This window comes from Hibiscus syriacus, unplaced genomic scaffold (assembly GCF_006381635.1).
Source record: "Hibiscus syriacus cultivar Baekdansim isolate YM2019G1 unplaced genomic scaffold, ASM638163v2 tig00017792_pilon, whole genome shotgun sequence".
Classification (NCBI taxonomy): Eukaryota; Viridiplantae; Streptophyta; class Magnoliopsida; order Malvales; family Malvaceae; genus Hibiscus; species Hibiscus syriacus.
The window spans coordinates 228,947-243,896 of record NW_024062416.1 but is presented as its reverse complement, the minus strand read 5'-3'; the positions used below and the strand labels follow the sequence as shown (position 1 = coordinate 243,896).

Below are 14,950 nucleotides of genomic sequence, written 5' to 3'. Positions count from 1 at the left end.
CATTTAAATAGAAAGGGTTAATTATTGGAATGATAACTTTAGATCACGGTTTTAAAAAGGTTATATTTAGATTAATCCTATTATTGATTTATTAAATTTCAATCATTTATATTATCGTTTGAACCTTTAATCTTGTTTATTTATTGGCGTGGTACATTAGTAAAAAAGATAAATTTTTAATTTGGCCTTTGGACTTTAGCTAGAATGTTATTTTAACCTTGAACTATATATGAACTATTATTTTGATCTTAAAATTTAGATAAAATATCAATTTAACCCTTAACTCAATCAAAATCTCTCACCTTCGACCACCACCATCGCCAACAATCGTTGAACCTCAAACATTCTAATTCTCTCATTTTTAACCTATTGAACACGAATATAATATTTATTTTACTGAAAAATACTTCAAAGTCAATACATCTAAACTATACCCTCTCAACTTCCTTTAGAACTGAACCATAATAATAGATTTATCATTAATACTCTTTTAAAAATAAAGACATTAAAAATTTAAATCTGTATCATAATCAAATACATATTTTTTTATAAAACTATTATGTTTTATTTTTATTTTTTTGTTATGTTTATAATATTAATTTTTAATCTTTAAACTAATAATATCATGCAACTATTTAAAAGATATTTTATTTGTGAAAATGACACTCTCTAGCCGAACACCGATTTACTTCAAACTCCATGGACATGATGAAAGCAGCTGTAATTCAGAAACCACCACTTTCTTCTCCTTCTGTCTTGGCTTCAACACTTCTTCAACCCACCCTTGAACAAACCAGGCAAATCCATGCTCTCATGCTCAAAACCCACTTCAATGATGCCAAGCTTAGCCCTTCAGCACAATTCAATCTCCTTATCTCATCTTACGCTAAAAGCACCCAACCCTACACTGCACTTGACATCTATGCTTATGTGCGAAGAATGGACTATGAAGTTGATAACTTCATGGTCCCTGCTGTCCTCAAAGCTTGCAGTTTTGTTTCAATGTCCCAATTGGGAAAAGAAATACATGGTTTTCTGTGAAGAGTGGATTGACGGAAGATGTTTTTGTAAGTAATGCTTCGATAAAAATGTACAGGGAATGTGACAGTGTGGTCTCTGCCGGGTTATTGTTCGATAATATACGTGAAAGGGATGATGTTTCTTCGAGTACAATAATTAGATGCTATGTTAGAAGTAAATTGCACAGGGAAGCATTGGAGACTATAAGAAAGATGCGAAATTTACAAATAAGACCTAGTGAAGTTGCCCTGATTAGCATAGCTAGTTTATTTGCAGACCTCGTGGTTAATGAAATGGGAAAAGCGATGCATGCTTATGCTACAAGGAATCTTGAGAAAATGGGTGTTTGTTTAGCTACTGCTTTCATTCATATGTACCCCAAAAGTTGGAACTTAGCTTCTGCAGATTGCTTTTCTATGGATCTGGATTGAACTAGAAAAGCATTGCTTCATGGACTGCTATGATTGCTGGATATATTCGTTGCAATAAACTAGAAAAGGGAATGAATCATTTTGCTAGAATGATTGAAGAAATGATTAAGCCAAATGAGATCACTTTGCTGAGCTTAGTTATAGAGTGTGGTTTTGTGGGGGCTCGAGAACTGGGAAAACAACTACATGTTTATATTGTGAGAAGTGAGATTTGTATGTCTTTGCCTCTAGCTACAGCTTTGGTTGATATGTATGGGAAATGTGGGGATATAAACAATGCTAAAGCAGTTTTTGACTCAGTTGAGAACAAAGATGTTATGATCTGGAGTGATATGATTGTAGCTAATGCACAAGCTCGTTGCACAGACCAGGCTTTTTATCTTTTTGTCAAGATGACAGACAATGCAGTTGCACCTAATCAAGTAACAATGGCGACCATGCTTTCACTTTGTGCAGAGTTTGGAGCCCATGAAATGGGAAAATGGATTCATACTGCCATACAAAGGCAAGGTGTCGAAATGGATACAATATTAAAAACCACACTTTTGGAAATGTATACCAAGTGTGGAGACATTGATAGAGCTTGGAAATTGTTCAGGGAAGCTAGAGATCGAGATATTGGCATGTGGAATACAATGATGGCAGGATTCGGAATGCATGGATGTGGTAAGGAGGCTTTTGGAGCTACTCTCCAAGATGGAAAGAGTGGGTGCTAGGCCTAATGATTTCACATTTATTGTTCTTCATGCTTGTAGCCATGCAGGGTTGGTGGAAGAAGGGAAATTGATGTTTGAGACAATTGTTCATGAATTTGCGTTGGTCCCAAAGATTGAGCACTATGGTTATATGGTGGATCTTCTTGGTCGAGCAGGACATCTTGATGAGGACTATGAGATTATCAAAAACATGCCTAAAAGGGAAAATGCCATTAAATGGAGTGCTCTTCTTGCTGCATGCAAGCTTCGCCAGAATGTTGTATTAGGAGAAATAGCTGCAAGGCAGCTTGTTTCACCTGGAACCTCAAAACTGCGGTTATAATGTTTCGATGTAAAATATATATGCAATGGCAAACAGGTGGAATGATGTTGCAGGGGTGAGAAAAGCAATGAAGAACAAAGGAATGAGAAAAGAACCAGGGCTCAGCTGTATTGAAGGAAATGGATATGTTCATGAGTTCATAATGGGAGATAGGACACACCCTGAAATTGAAAAGATAAATGATATGATATCTGATATGGGAAACAAGCTAAAGGAAGCAGGGTACAGGGCAGACACTTCTGCAGTCCTAAAAAATATAGATGAGGAAGAGAAAGAAACTGCACTTAACTATCACAGTGAGAAACTAGCAATGGTTTTCGGTCTCATTAGCACAGCCCTAGGGACTCCAATTCGGATTGTGAAAAATCTGAGAGTTTGTAATGATTGTCACTCTGCGACTAAGCTGCTGTCAAAAATATATCAGAGAGTAATGATAGTACGTGATCGAAAGCGCTTTCACCGCTTCAGAGACGGAACCTGTTCCTGTGGAGATTACTGGTAGCACTACAGTTGAGTATATATGTTTCAAGAACACGGTGAAAAGATATCCAGTACAAAAGTAACTGCAAGGGAAATTGCAATTCTTTATTGTCTCTGTTTTTCACCTGTTATTTTAAACCAGCAGTTCTTGGATCAGCAGTTGATTATTCCTTCAAGTTCATCTCTTAACTTCATGAGATCACTGCAATATTATAAATCAGCTAGAAAGGTAAACGCAATTAGTTTTTCCACATAAAGTGGTATGAAAAGTATCAAAGATATGTCATTCTCAAACCATAAGCCCTTCTTTCAACACTTTGGAAGCAAACCACATGACAAGCGTCTTAAACCCGTTGTATTTCATCAATGATCATCACAGAACCCAGTAAAGCTATTTTTGAACAATTAAACCAACTGAAGGAAACACGATGAAAAGTAACCAAGTATCCTGAATTGTTTCGATTAAAAATGTTACACTTGAAGAGTATTACATTCAGATTAACAGATGATCAATCAATGGTTTCAAATTGTTTTCGGGATAAGAGTCATCATAATAACTCTTCTGAACAAAAGAAAAGCAAAAGTGTTCAACCAAGCCATTGTTGACATCGACGGTCCCCACTAGCTCCAACAGAATGCCGAATGCTGATTTTCTCGGTAGAATACTTTTGCTGAAGCCATTCAAAAGCATTCACATCAAGTTTTCCAGAAACGGATTTCCCTTGCTTCCTACGGATTTGCTGCTCCCGAACAGAAGTCCATAGCTTTTCAATGGCATTCCGTTGTCGAGAAGTAAACCTTGCCACATTGTCAAATGCATGCTTGACCAAGATATCTATAACTGTCTGGCACCTAAGAAGAATACCACATGCAATTAATCTCCTAAATAAAATCAACATAAACAACTATCTAAAAGCAGAGTTCCCTATCCTTGAAGTAGCAGCAGCAAACAATGAACAGTTACCATGGCGTCTTATAACGTTGAGCAGCAATCTCTAAACAAGAAATCAAATCTTCTCTTTTTGACTTAAGAAATCTCTTAGTGTCTTCCTCGTCGTCTATCCTGTTCTTGGCTATTACATCTTTCTTTCCGTTTGCTCTATCATCTCTTTTCCCAGATCTAGGAATTAGAGCATCAAGTCCAACAGGATCAGACTCATCCTTGTTATTTTCTTCAGCTGAAGCAACTATGGCTTGTTGGTCATCCTCAGCATTGCCAGTCTCAGTCATCTTTCAGGGTAGCAGCTTCATCTGTGTCATCCTCCTCAGTCGCAAATGGAAGACTACATATTTCATCTTTTAATTTACTAGCTGTTTTTGAAAACTATAATGAAGTTCAGAAACAACATAAAAACACACCATCAGTAACAAATTTTGTACGAGTAAGAAAAGGGAATCAGTTTTAACGGTATTGTCATAAACATACTAAAACTAAAATGAATAACGTGAGTGACAGAGCTGTGACAACAAAACATACTAAAACCAAAAGTAAAGTACGTACCACAAAGCTGTCAGCAGTTAAAAAGTCATTTGCCATCACTGCCCTAAATATCCAGACAGTCAGCCGGTTCTTCTGCTTCGTTGTTTAGGCACACTGCAAGGAAACAAAAAATAAGAAAATGCTCAAGGGAGAAGGCCTTACACTTGTAAGACAAACTAAAGATATGCTTCAGCTGCATCTTGTGCTGCTGAGAACAGCGAATGATAATCGCCTCGCATTGAAGAATCAGTGCAAGACGTTGTTGATGACATTGCAGCCTCCAATATAGCAAAAAAGGGTTCACTAGTTCCAGCCTTCATGCTTCCAGCCTGTATCAATTGTATTGCAAGCTTTGAAGCCTTAGAAAACTTGGCAGGGTTCTTGATATGTGATGTAATCTTCTGCATTGCCTCAATGACTTGCGTCTCTGAGGCATCTGTTGTCATCTTAAATCTCAAGCGCTTTTCTTGTACAGAAGCTAGAAGTACAATGCAGAACTAATCAGCTACTTGCATATAGAGTTTAGCCAAAAAAATAAGCTTCAAGTTGTCGAGTAGAATAATAAAATAAGAGGATTTAAATAAACAGACAAACAATAATAGCTCATTCATACGAGGACTGAAATTCCCTTCCTTTCCATTTCACTTTTCCAAACACATAAACACGGGAAACTCAAAATTTATTCTCTGTTTGCTCCTAGTCCCTCACAAACCAAATGCTAAGGTAAGTGCAAGTTCACAAGACCCAAAGGCCATACAGAATTATCTTTCCCAAAGCACTTTCTTCCAAACTGCAATACATATTAACCTCGTTCATGATAACAAAATCACTTCCAAAATCCAAGCCTAATAATCCCTAAACCCTGAAATAAATGTACACAGTGAAAAATAACAAAATTTGAACTGAATGATGCAGCCAAATCCCAAAATTATCATCTAAAATCACATTCGCAGCTTCCAAAACGCAAAACCCATTTCAATTTCCACTCCATGGCAGTAAATAAGTCTGCGGAAACCAGAAGTCAAAATCAAATAAAAGGCATAAAATTTTATGAACCCACAGACCAAAAGGGGAAAAGAGAATTCTTCAAATCATGGGTGGGGTTTACCTTCAGGGTTAGATTCAGTGAGCTTAGGTCTCTTGAGAGCACTTTTAAGAACTAAGGCTGGAGAATCTTCATTGTTATTGCTGCTTCTACTCGTCTTCAAAGAAAAAGAAATTTGATCATTGCTTTGATTCCCTTGGTCTTCTTTTTCTTCTAGTTGCTGGAGCTGAGAAGGCGGTGGTAATCCCTCAAATAGATTGTCACCCATTTTCTCTTAACAAATCAGCACTCTTTTCTTCCTTTGAATGATTTCTGGGTATCGTTTGTAAAACTCATTAACTTTCAAAAGTTTTCCTTCGAATTCCACAGAAATATGCAGGGGAAAGTTCTCTTTTCTACTTCTCCCTTCAAAAGAGTTCTTCTCATCTTTTGAATATATAGAGAGAGATAGAGAGAGGATCCTGTAATATATTTAAGATTGGAAGAGAGTGAAATAGATAACCGAAATTAACTGAAAAAAATGAAAGATTTCTGCTTAATAAAGAAAACAAAGAGTTAAAAAAATGATTTAGTAATTGATCTTATCAATATATAATAAATTGATCATTCGTTAAAGATTAATTTTATAATGAATCGATTATTTGTCATTATCATGATAATAAAATATTGATGTGACATGTTAAATTTATATAACTTAATTTGATTTGACAATATAAAATAATTTGTAACTGTAAAGATCAAGAAGAATCGATTAATCAGAAGATCAGCACATCACTGGTATTTAAGCCTCAATTTGTAATACTAAAATTTTAGATAATGACCAAAATGAAAATTTTGAAAGTTTGATTATTCAAGTAGAATAATTGGGAAAAAAGTTTGAGGAATTAAGTGATACATTTCTTAAAAAGAATTTTATTCCATAAATAGATGGTTTACTTTTGAGAGTGGAGTTTTAAGGAAATCATATTTTTAGATTTGGAATTTTTAGTAAAGAAAAACTAGAAAGGGTTAAAGTTCGATAAGGAATCGGTAATTCGATCGAATTAGAATTTTATAAAAATTGGAAGGATGTTATAAAATAGTTGGAATTATTATTTTAATATTTTGGATCAGAGAAATTTGGTTTGGAAATGTTTAATTTTTCAGATTTAATCGAAATAATGGAATTTAGTGACTAAGATATAATTTTTGAAAATTCAAGGGGAATTTCGGAAATAAAAGTCAAAATAATTCATATTTGACTTTGTAATATGATAATGATTAGATAGCCTGGTTTTATAGTGAATAGGAAGATTCCCTATGGTGTTGAATAAAAAATTCTATGATATATTATTAAGCATATGTTATATCTATTATAGCATTAGAATATTAAATATGGTGGAGCATCTTCAGCTTCTTCTTCATCCAAGACCGACACCCCCAAGCTTGCAAGGTAGGTATTTTTGTTTTGAATTTTGAAGCAATCTTGTTGAGAATTAGACTTCGGTGTGATTAGGAAAAATATTCTACGTTCAATTCTCTACGTTTTGACATGAATATTACTAGGGTTCATGTTCAAGTTCAAGTTCATTTTGAGTTGATGAAGGGATGTTGATTTTTGTGTTTTATGGGTTTTGAAGAGTTAAGTGATTTTAAAGAATTGGTTGTAAGAATTGATGAAGAACCTAAGGATGAAATTAAATAAAACAGTTTGGATTTTGAATCTGCATTAGGTTAGAAAATTCACCATAAATTATATAAAATAATTTCAAGGTTATTTTTATATATTTGTGTTCATATATTGATTTAGTTTCGTTTAAAATAAACGGGGATCAATTTCAAGGTGTATAAAAAGATATATAAATTTTTAACCAAGGAAAGGTCTGAAAAATCAGACAGCAGATTCTGCAAAACAGATTCTGTTGATCAACTTTGAAAATTCACCATAAATTATACATAATGAATTAGAAGGAGTTCTTTATATGGATAGATTCATATTCGAGTATAGTTTTCAACGGAAGAAACAAAATTGAATTCCAGTGTGTATATAAATACAGAATATTGATTCTTTAAAGGTAGTGCGAGTTGTTTGAATATGAAAAATTGATAGGTTGTTGTGTAAGTGTTATATAATTGATGTACTATGCTGGAATTATTAGTATTAAGAATTTAAGTGGTAAAATGGTGAAGGATCATTTTGGGTAAATTGAAAAAATTGATTCCAATGTTATAGGAATTATTAAGTATTAAGTATTTTGATAGAAAATGAGTTCAATTATATTTTGGAGTTATTTTGGAATGTGTTTATGTTAGTATAATACTAACATATGTAATCGTTATGAATTTGTGATTTATACAGATTATGATTGATTTGCGATTGAAGCGAGTCAAGTATAAAAAGGGTTTATTGTGGACAATAGTGAAGCACATATTTTGAAAGATATATCAAGGTGAGTGCAATACATGCATGAAATTATACATGGATGTTTTATACAGCATCAGGAAGACTTGCGATAAGTTGGCCTTGTTTATATCAACATGATATCATGTCATATTTTTATAAATTGACATGAAATTGAAATGTCACAGTATGAAATCAAAATGCATTGATTATGAAAAATGTGATATTTTACCATGAATGTTTTCGGGTATGAACTGCCCAATGTTAAATATTGATAATATAATTTGCCATGGATGAATTGAATAAAATAGACTATATGCCCAAGTAAGTCATTGAGGGACAGGGTATAGTTGGCATGTCATAGAGTATAGCAGTTGCAAGTTTATAATATCACTATAGTGTGAAAGGACACTAAGTACGGGAAGGTGGATACGACCTTATGTATCATGTCCGAATTAGCACTATAGCGTAAACTTAGTATAGGTGGTGGGCATGACCTTATGTGTATTGTCCGGATTAGCACTATAGTGTAAGCTTAGTGTAGGTTTAGCACTACGGTGCAGGTATTTTACTCGAATACCCAGGGTCCTCAAGGTTTAATATTGGGCTATGGGCTATGGATTATGGTTTATTGGTTAATAAATGGTAACCATGCAAATAAGCTTATGAGCTTACGGAATAATGACAAGTATATTGAAAAAATAAGCTTACGAGCTTATGGTATTAAATGGTAAGTATATTGGTAAAATAAGCTTACGAGCTTATGGGATTAAATGGTAAGTATATTGGTAAAATAAGTTTATGAGCTTATGAGATAAATGGTAAGAGATTTTATCTTATTTTGATCATGGAAAAATATTGGATATGCAAGTAAAATGGTTTATGGCATTTGATTTTTGACATTGAAATTTATGCATGAATTGTATTGCACTGTTTATTGTTTTAAATTACCTCACTAAGTTTATACTTAGCGTGTGATGATTTTCACGCGTAGATAAAAAGTCAGTAGTGGAATAAAGAGTTCAAATTGACATCAAGCATCGAGGAGTATATTTCAATATCAGTAAGACATCCTATGATGGAATTTGATTTAGATAGTGACATGTAATTAATAATGTTCAATTTATTTTGTTGAATTAATTTGGAAACAAAAATAGAAATTTTATAGTGATGAAAGGTTAATTTTTATGAGTTTTATATGTATTTTTTGGAAGTTATTGTAGCAGTTACTGTTTTTGGGGTATCGATTCCCCCACTGTTCACTGTTAACGGGCGTTGTTCATTGTTATTTTATTATTCACTATTCATAAAAAAATCTTTTAAATTAAATTTGTTTATAACGAAATATAAATTATATGATATGATATTTTTATAATATCAATTACCATTTTAAGAAAATAAATTTTAAATTGCTTTTAAATTGGAAAAAATGGTTTTAGAAATTCGGGTGAAATCTATAATCTGTATAGGTATAATTATACGGGTTATGGGTGATACACAATTCATGGAGGTTCTTTAAAGCTATGTCGCATTGATACGAGTAATAGGACAGATACAAGGATAGGAAATGATAATTTATAAAATTATAGTGTATAGGTACGACATTGGTACGATAAATATAAAATAAATTTTTAAAGATATAAAAAGGTCATAAATGTTCATTGAAATTCATAGTGACTAGAATTCTTTTATAAAAGACGGATTATAATAGATGTAAACCAAATCTTCAACACGACTCTGATTTAACTTATTCCTTCTAGGTGAGTGGACGAATAAATAAGTATTCCAATTTCTTGCACAATAAAAGGATGAAGTAGGTTTTGTGAGCACTTTAAAAGCCATATTGGAGATGGAGTTTTGGGACTAAAGTTAGTCTACAAACTTTTCGTATCTGAAAAATATCTCTTTGTAAGAGAAATTAAATTCTATTTAAAAATAAAATCATATCTTAATTCATTTATATTTTTTTATTATTTAAATTTTAAAAATAATTTTGGGTACGCGCACGAAGATCAAATGTCGTCCCTGATACATCTTCGACGTACCCAAAAAGAGAAACTTAGTCGTTCCACTACAAGGTAGTATATGTTCTAAAAATTCTTAACAATTTTACAATTGTAGCTCATCACCCTTGGAGTCCTGATATTCGAACCTGAAACTTTTAAAAATAATTATTATTTTTTTAACCACTAACATAACTTGGTTTGTGCAACTATTAATCTTCTTTACAAAAAGAAGTTGATATATTAAATTGAAACTCATATTTTTTATAAGGATCTTGCATGACCCTTTACTATGTACTAAGCTACTTAGGCTCCCGGTACTTTTAAAAAACATTTACTTATTAGAATATATCAAAATACAGTTACTTTGATAATAGTAGATATTAATTAACATCATTTTACCATTCTCTACAATGAACTTGTTGAAAAGAAAACAAACTACACTATAAGTCGCTAAACTTAGGCTGTGTATCAATTGTAGCATTAAATTTTAATTTACATATTAATTCAGGTTATGAAATATGTCATTACCCATTTTATTCGAGTGATGATGTGTCAGTATTTTTATATAATATAGTTTAATATATACAATAGGCTTTAGTATATAATTTCTTTTTAAAAATAAATTGTATAGTATGTACTTTTCATATTAAAGTAGTTTAGTATATAGTGTATAGTATATAGTTTTCATACTATATAGTTTTATGAAGTGTTAAACCATTAACAACATAAAGACGTGGTAGTTTGTTGTTTATGTGGAAGTTGACATGTGTTGACAAGGAAACTAAAAATGTATTTCTTTTTTGTTCCACTTCATCATCAAAATTATGAGTTTTCACCTATTTTCAAATGTCGTTGAAAACTCTCATTCTTCAGCGTCTTTTACAACTCTTCTAAATATCGATGAACTTGTTTTATTGTTCTCTATCATTTTATCAATTTAGATTTTTTTTTAAATATTTTAATAACTCACGAAATTAAACATAAAATTTCTCTTTTTTGGATTTGGGGAGTATTCAAAAATTTAAACAATGAAAACATTCTTTCAAGAATACGAGCAACATAGCTAGAAAATATTCTCATTAGAAAAATCATTGGAGGAGATCGAAGCATTAGATTGTCAAATCTTTATATAGATTTTATCAATTTTGAGTGAGTTTTGTGGAAAACTATCCAAAGAAAAGAAAGAGGCAGCGTTGATCATGTTGTGAATGATAACTAGTGACAAGCATCGATCCACATATATAAACAACATGAAGAGTGCTAAAATTGATGATTTAAGAAACGATCATGTATCATACCATTAATGATTTAAGAACCTAATACCTTAATCGAAACTCAAACAAAAGTTTAATTCTAAAATTGACGGGTTTTAAATTTTGGTGCTAAAATCGATATACAACCTAAAATTTAATTACTAATGATGTAATTTACCAAAATAACAACAGTTGTAAGTTAATTAATTAATGTATATGTCCAAAAATGAGGATTAGCTAAAAGTTTTTGAGTAATCCAAGCGCCGGCCACATTTATTAAAGTAAAGTATAGTAATAGTCACTGAATTTTTGTGACGCTTGCATTTAGGTCCCTAACTTTTAAAACTTGTAATATAATCCTCTAACATTCAGTATGTTTGCAATATGTCCCCAACGTAACCAGCCATTTGACGCCGTTACACTGCCGTTAGAAGAAGATGATGTGACAGTCCTCCAACATTTAGTCCGTTTGCAATATAGTCATTGAACTTTTTAGGCATTGCATTTGGGTCCCCTAACTTTTAAGACTTGCAACACAATCCTCAATTTCATTATAAACCCTAAAATCCAAAATAATTCAATTATATTTTAAACCCTAAATTCTAAAATACTTTAATTTAGGGTTTAAAATATAATTAAAGTATTTTAGAATTTGGGGTTTAGAGTGTAATTGAAATGTTTTAGAATTTTGAACATGAATTTGCTATTTGACATTGTTTACTTCAATATAAATTTGAGGTTTTTTTGCATGCACATCCAACGGCTGTCGCACTTTGAACATGAAAAATGCACCTTTCACTTTTATTGCATAAACAGTTGAAGTAAAAGTAACAAGGTCAATTTGTCTTGTCGCAGCTGTCGCACTTTGGTATGACAATCTAGTAGGTTTGGATGGAACTTGAGCATGCACGTCCAACGGATGCGAAAATAGTAAAGAGTTTTAGTTCATAAGACTACAACATTGTAATACCCCAAATATCAGGTCAGATACATTAGTGAAAAGTTTTTAAATTTGAGGATTTATTTGATTAAATTATAAAATATGAGAAAATGATTTGGAATAGTGTTTTAGACTAATTTGTAGCAATAGGGGAATAAAGAGGGCATTTTGGTCCTTTAAAGGGAAATGAATTTAATATTCATTTCTAATAAGGTATTAAAGTATGGAAAAAGGGGGGAAATGAGAAACTTAAGTTATTTTCTCTCCTTTCCAGGGGAAGAGCTCATCTCCACAGCCAAAGGTAAGGTTTCATTTGGCTAGTTTCTTCTTTCGTTTTTGGTTGGTTTTTTAAACATTGATTATTATAGAGGCTTAAGGAATGATTAAATAGGATCAAAACTAAGAAATTCATAATAAGTTTATGAATTTCCGTATGGGCACTTTGTGTGTAAAACTAAGAAATTCATAATAAGTTTATGAATTTCTGTATGGGCACTTTGTGTTCAAAACTAATAAATTCATAATAAGTTTATGAATTTCCGTATGGGCACTTTGTCTGTAAAACTAAGAAATTCATAATAAGTTTATGAATTTCCGTATGAGCACTTTGTGTGCAAAACTAAGAAATTCATAATAAGATTATGAATTTTCGTATGGACACTTTGTCTATAAAACTAAGAAATTAATAATAAGTATATGAATTTCCGTATTGGTAGTGGGTGTGCAACCTATGTAAATTATAGTAATGTTTGGGAAATGACTGTTTTGGCACTACAGGTGTAAACTATAGAGTGTTTAATGAATTGAAAAAATTAATGGACATTAGAATTGTCATGATATATTTGTGTTTAGAATTTTGCTTATAATTATTTATGTCTCACTAAGAAATTTCTTACGCGTAGGTTTAAATACAAGTGAAGTAAAGAGATCATTGGACATCAAAGCAAGTACGCCTCTTCAGTAATAGTACGACATCCATGTCTACTTTTGATGTATTTAGTTGGTATGTAATAGATTTAGTAAAAATGATCTGAAAAGTAATTGATTTACCATGATGTAAAATGATGAAATGTGTGAACATTACTTTTTGTTTGTCTACATAAGTTTAATGCATGTTTTATTATTATTAAGTTAAATTGTTTTATAAAAAGAAACAAAATTTTATAGGTTTTTTAATGCAAAATGCTTTAAAAGTGATGTGACATCTTTATCTCGTATACAGAAAAGTATACGAGAGATGGGAATTATATTTCGATATAACAAATTTAAAGGCAAAATGATTTTGGACTTGAATTGAATTTATTCAAAGTTTTAAAAAGGTTTCAAAAATAATTCAAAGTCCATTAAATTCTGATTTGAGCAAAAATACTAAAGGGTGTCAAAGTGTATCCATACACCCTGCAGTGTATCCATACACCCTGCAGTGTATCCATGCACCTTGCAGTGTATCCATGCACCTGTGACTGCTCAAAAACCGAATACAATTAGTATACCGATGCACCCCAAGTGTACCAATGCACTAGTGCATCGATACACCCTGCAGTGCATCCATGCACCCTAGTTGCAATGTCTAGTAACGGCTAGTTTATTTGAATTTAATGAAGGGGTACCGATACACCTTGATAGTGTACCGATGCACCCTATTATGGGCAGCCTATTATTGCAGAAAAATCATCCCCAAACGGCTCCAAAACATCCCCAACGGTTGTATACGACATCAAATACATTCCAAGCTATAAATACAAGCTGAGGACACTTGAAGAAGCAAGAGAACAATTATCCAAGCAATCAAACACAAGAGAATAGCTTTTTATTCTTATTTTCCTTTCTATTGTAAATATTTGTTCTTGTGAGCTTAATTCTTGTAAACACCTACCTTTGAGAGGTTTATTTGTTTACTTCTTTTATCCTTTTGTAAAGGGGAAAGGCTTTAGCTAAGCTCGTGTAAAAGCTAGGGAAAGGTTCTAGTTTATCTCGTGAAAAACTAGGGAGTTGTAAAGATTATCTCTTCGTCCTTGAAAAAGAAAGAACAAATTAGTGAATTTGTTGGAAAATCCTTGGTGAGAGCTAAGGTAGTGGATGTGGACTTGGTTGAGAAGTCGAACCACTATAAATCGCTGTGCAAATTTTCTATCTTTCAATCTCCTTACTCCCTAAACACAAAAACCATTCCGACCCCTCTTTGCAAAACATTACGGTTGTCGATTCGAGCTTCTGAAAATCCCAACATGGGTGTTACAAACATACATCCAAGCAATAACTAAAATAAGCCAAGAATATCAATTAATAACTCATTCAAAAGGAGGACTTAATAAATAAAGGGAAAGATGTTAGGTCATAGTCACTCCAAAAGCTAAGGCGTCAAATCAGTTGTTTAAGATATACATTAGATGTCAAATACAACATTGCCAGTTGTGAATAGATTAATGGCCTACTATTTTAACATATAATTGCTTATAATGCTCCATGTTTAATGTTTCTCAATAGCCAAACATGATGAGAATCTAAAGTAGATAGCGAAACTAAAATCATAGGACCCCGTAATTCTTATAAATTCATGGCATGCCAGCAATAAAAGACATTGTAAAAAATAGAGGACACTGCAACAAACATATATATGCCAGAAATAAAGGTGCAAATGTGAATGACCAGGCATTATATCAAGTAGCTGCTCCAAATATACTACCCTGTCATGATGCATTTCGAATTACGTGCATACATAATTATCTTCTAAAGCTATAATTCAATATAGATTCAACTGTAAAATTTTCAAAAATGTAAAAAAATCCATTTCGTTCACGATATATCAATCCCATAATCAACATGAACTTATTAAAAAGAATACGAGCTCACAGGACGCCGAAAACCATAGGTCGG

General features: G+C 32.3%; 2 pseudogenes; one reads left to right on the top strand and one right to left on the bottom strand.

Annotated features, from left to right (window-relative positions):
• Positions 1 to 690: 690 nt before the first annotated feature.
• On the top strand, positions 691 to 3,157 carry LOC120208852 (annotated as a pseudogene).
• A 241-nt stretch (positions 3,158 to 3,398) lies between these two features.
• LOC120208860 lies at positions 3,399 to 4,895 on the bottom strand (annotated as a pseudogene).
• Between the last annotated feature and the right edge of the window lie 10,055 nt (positions 4,896 to 14,950).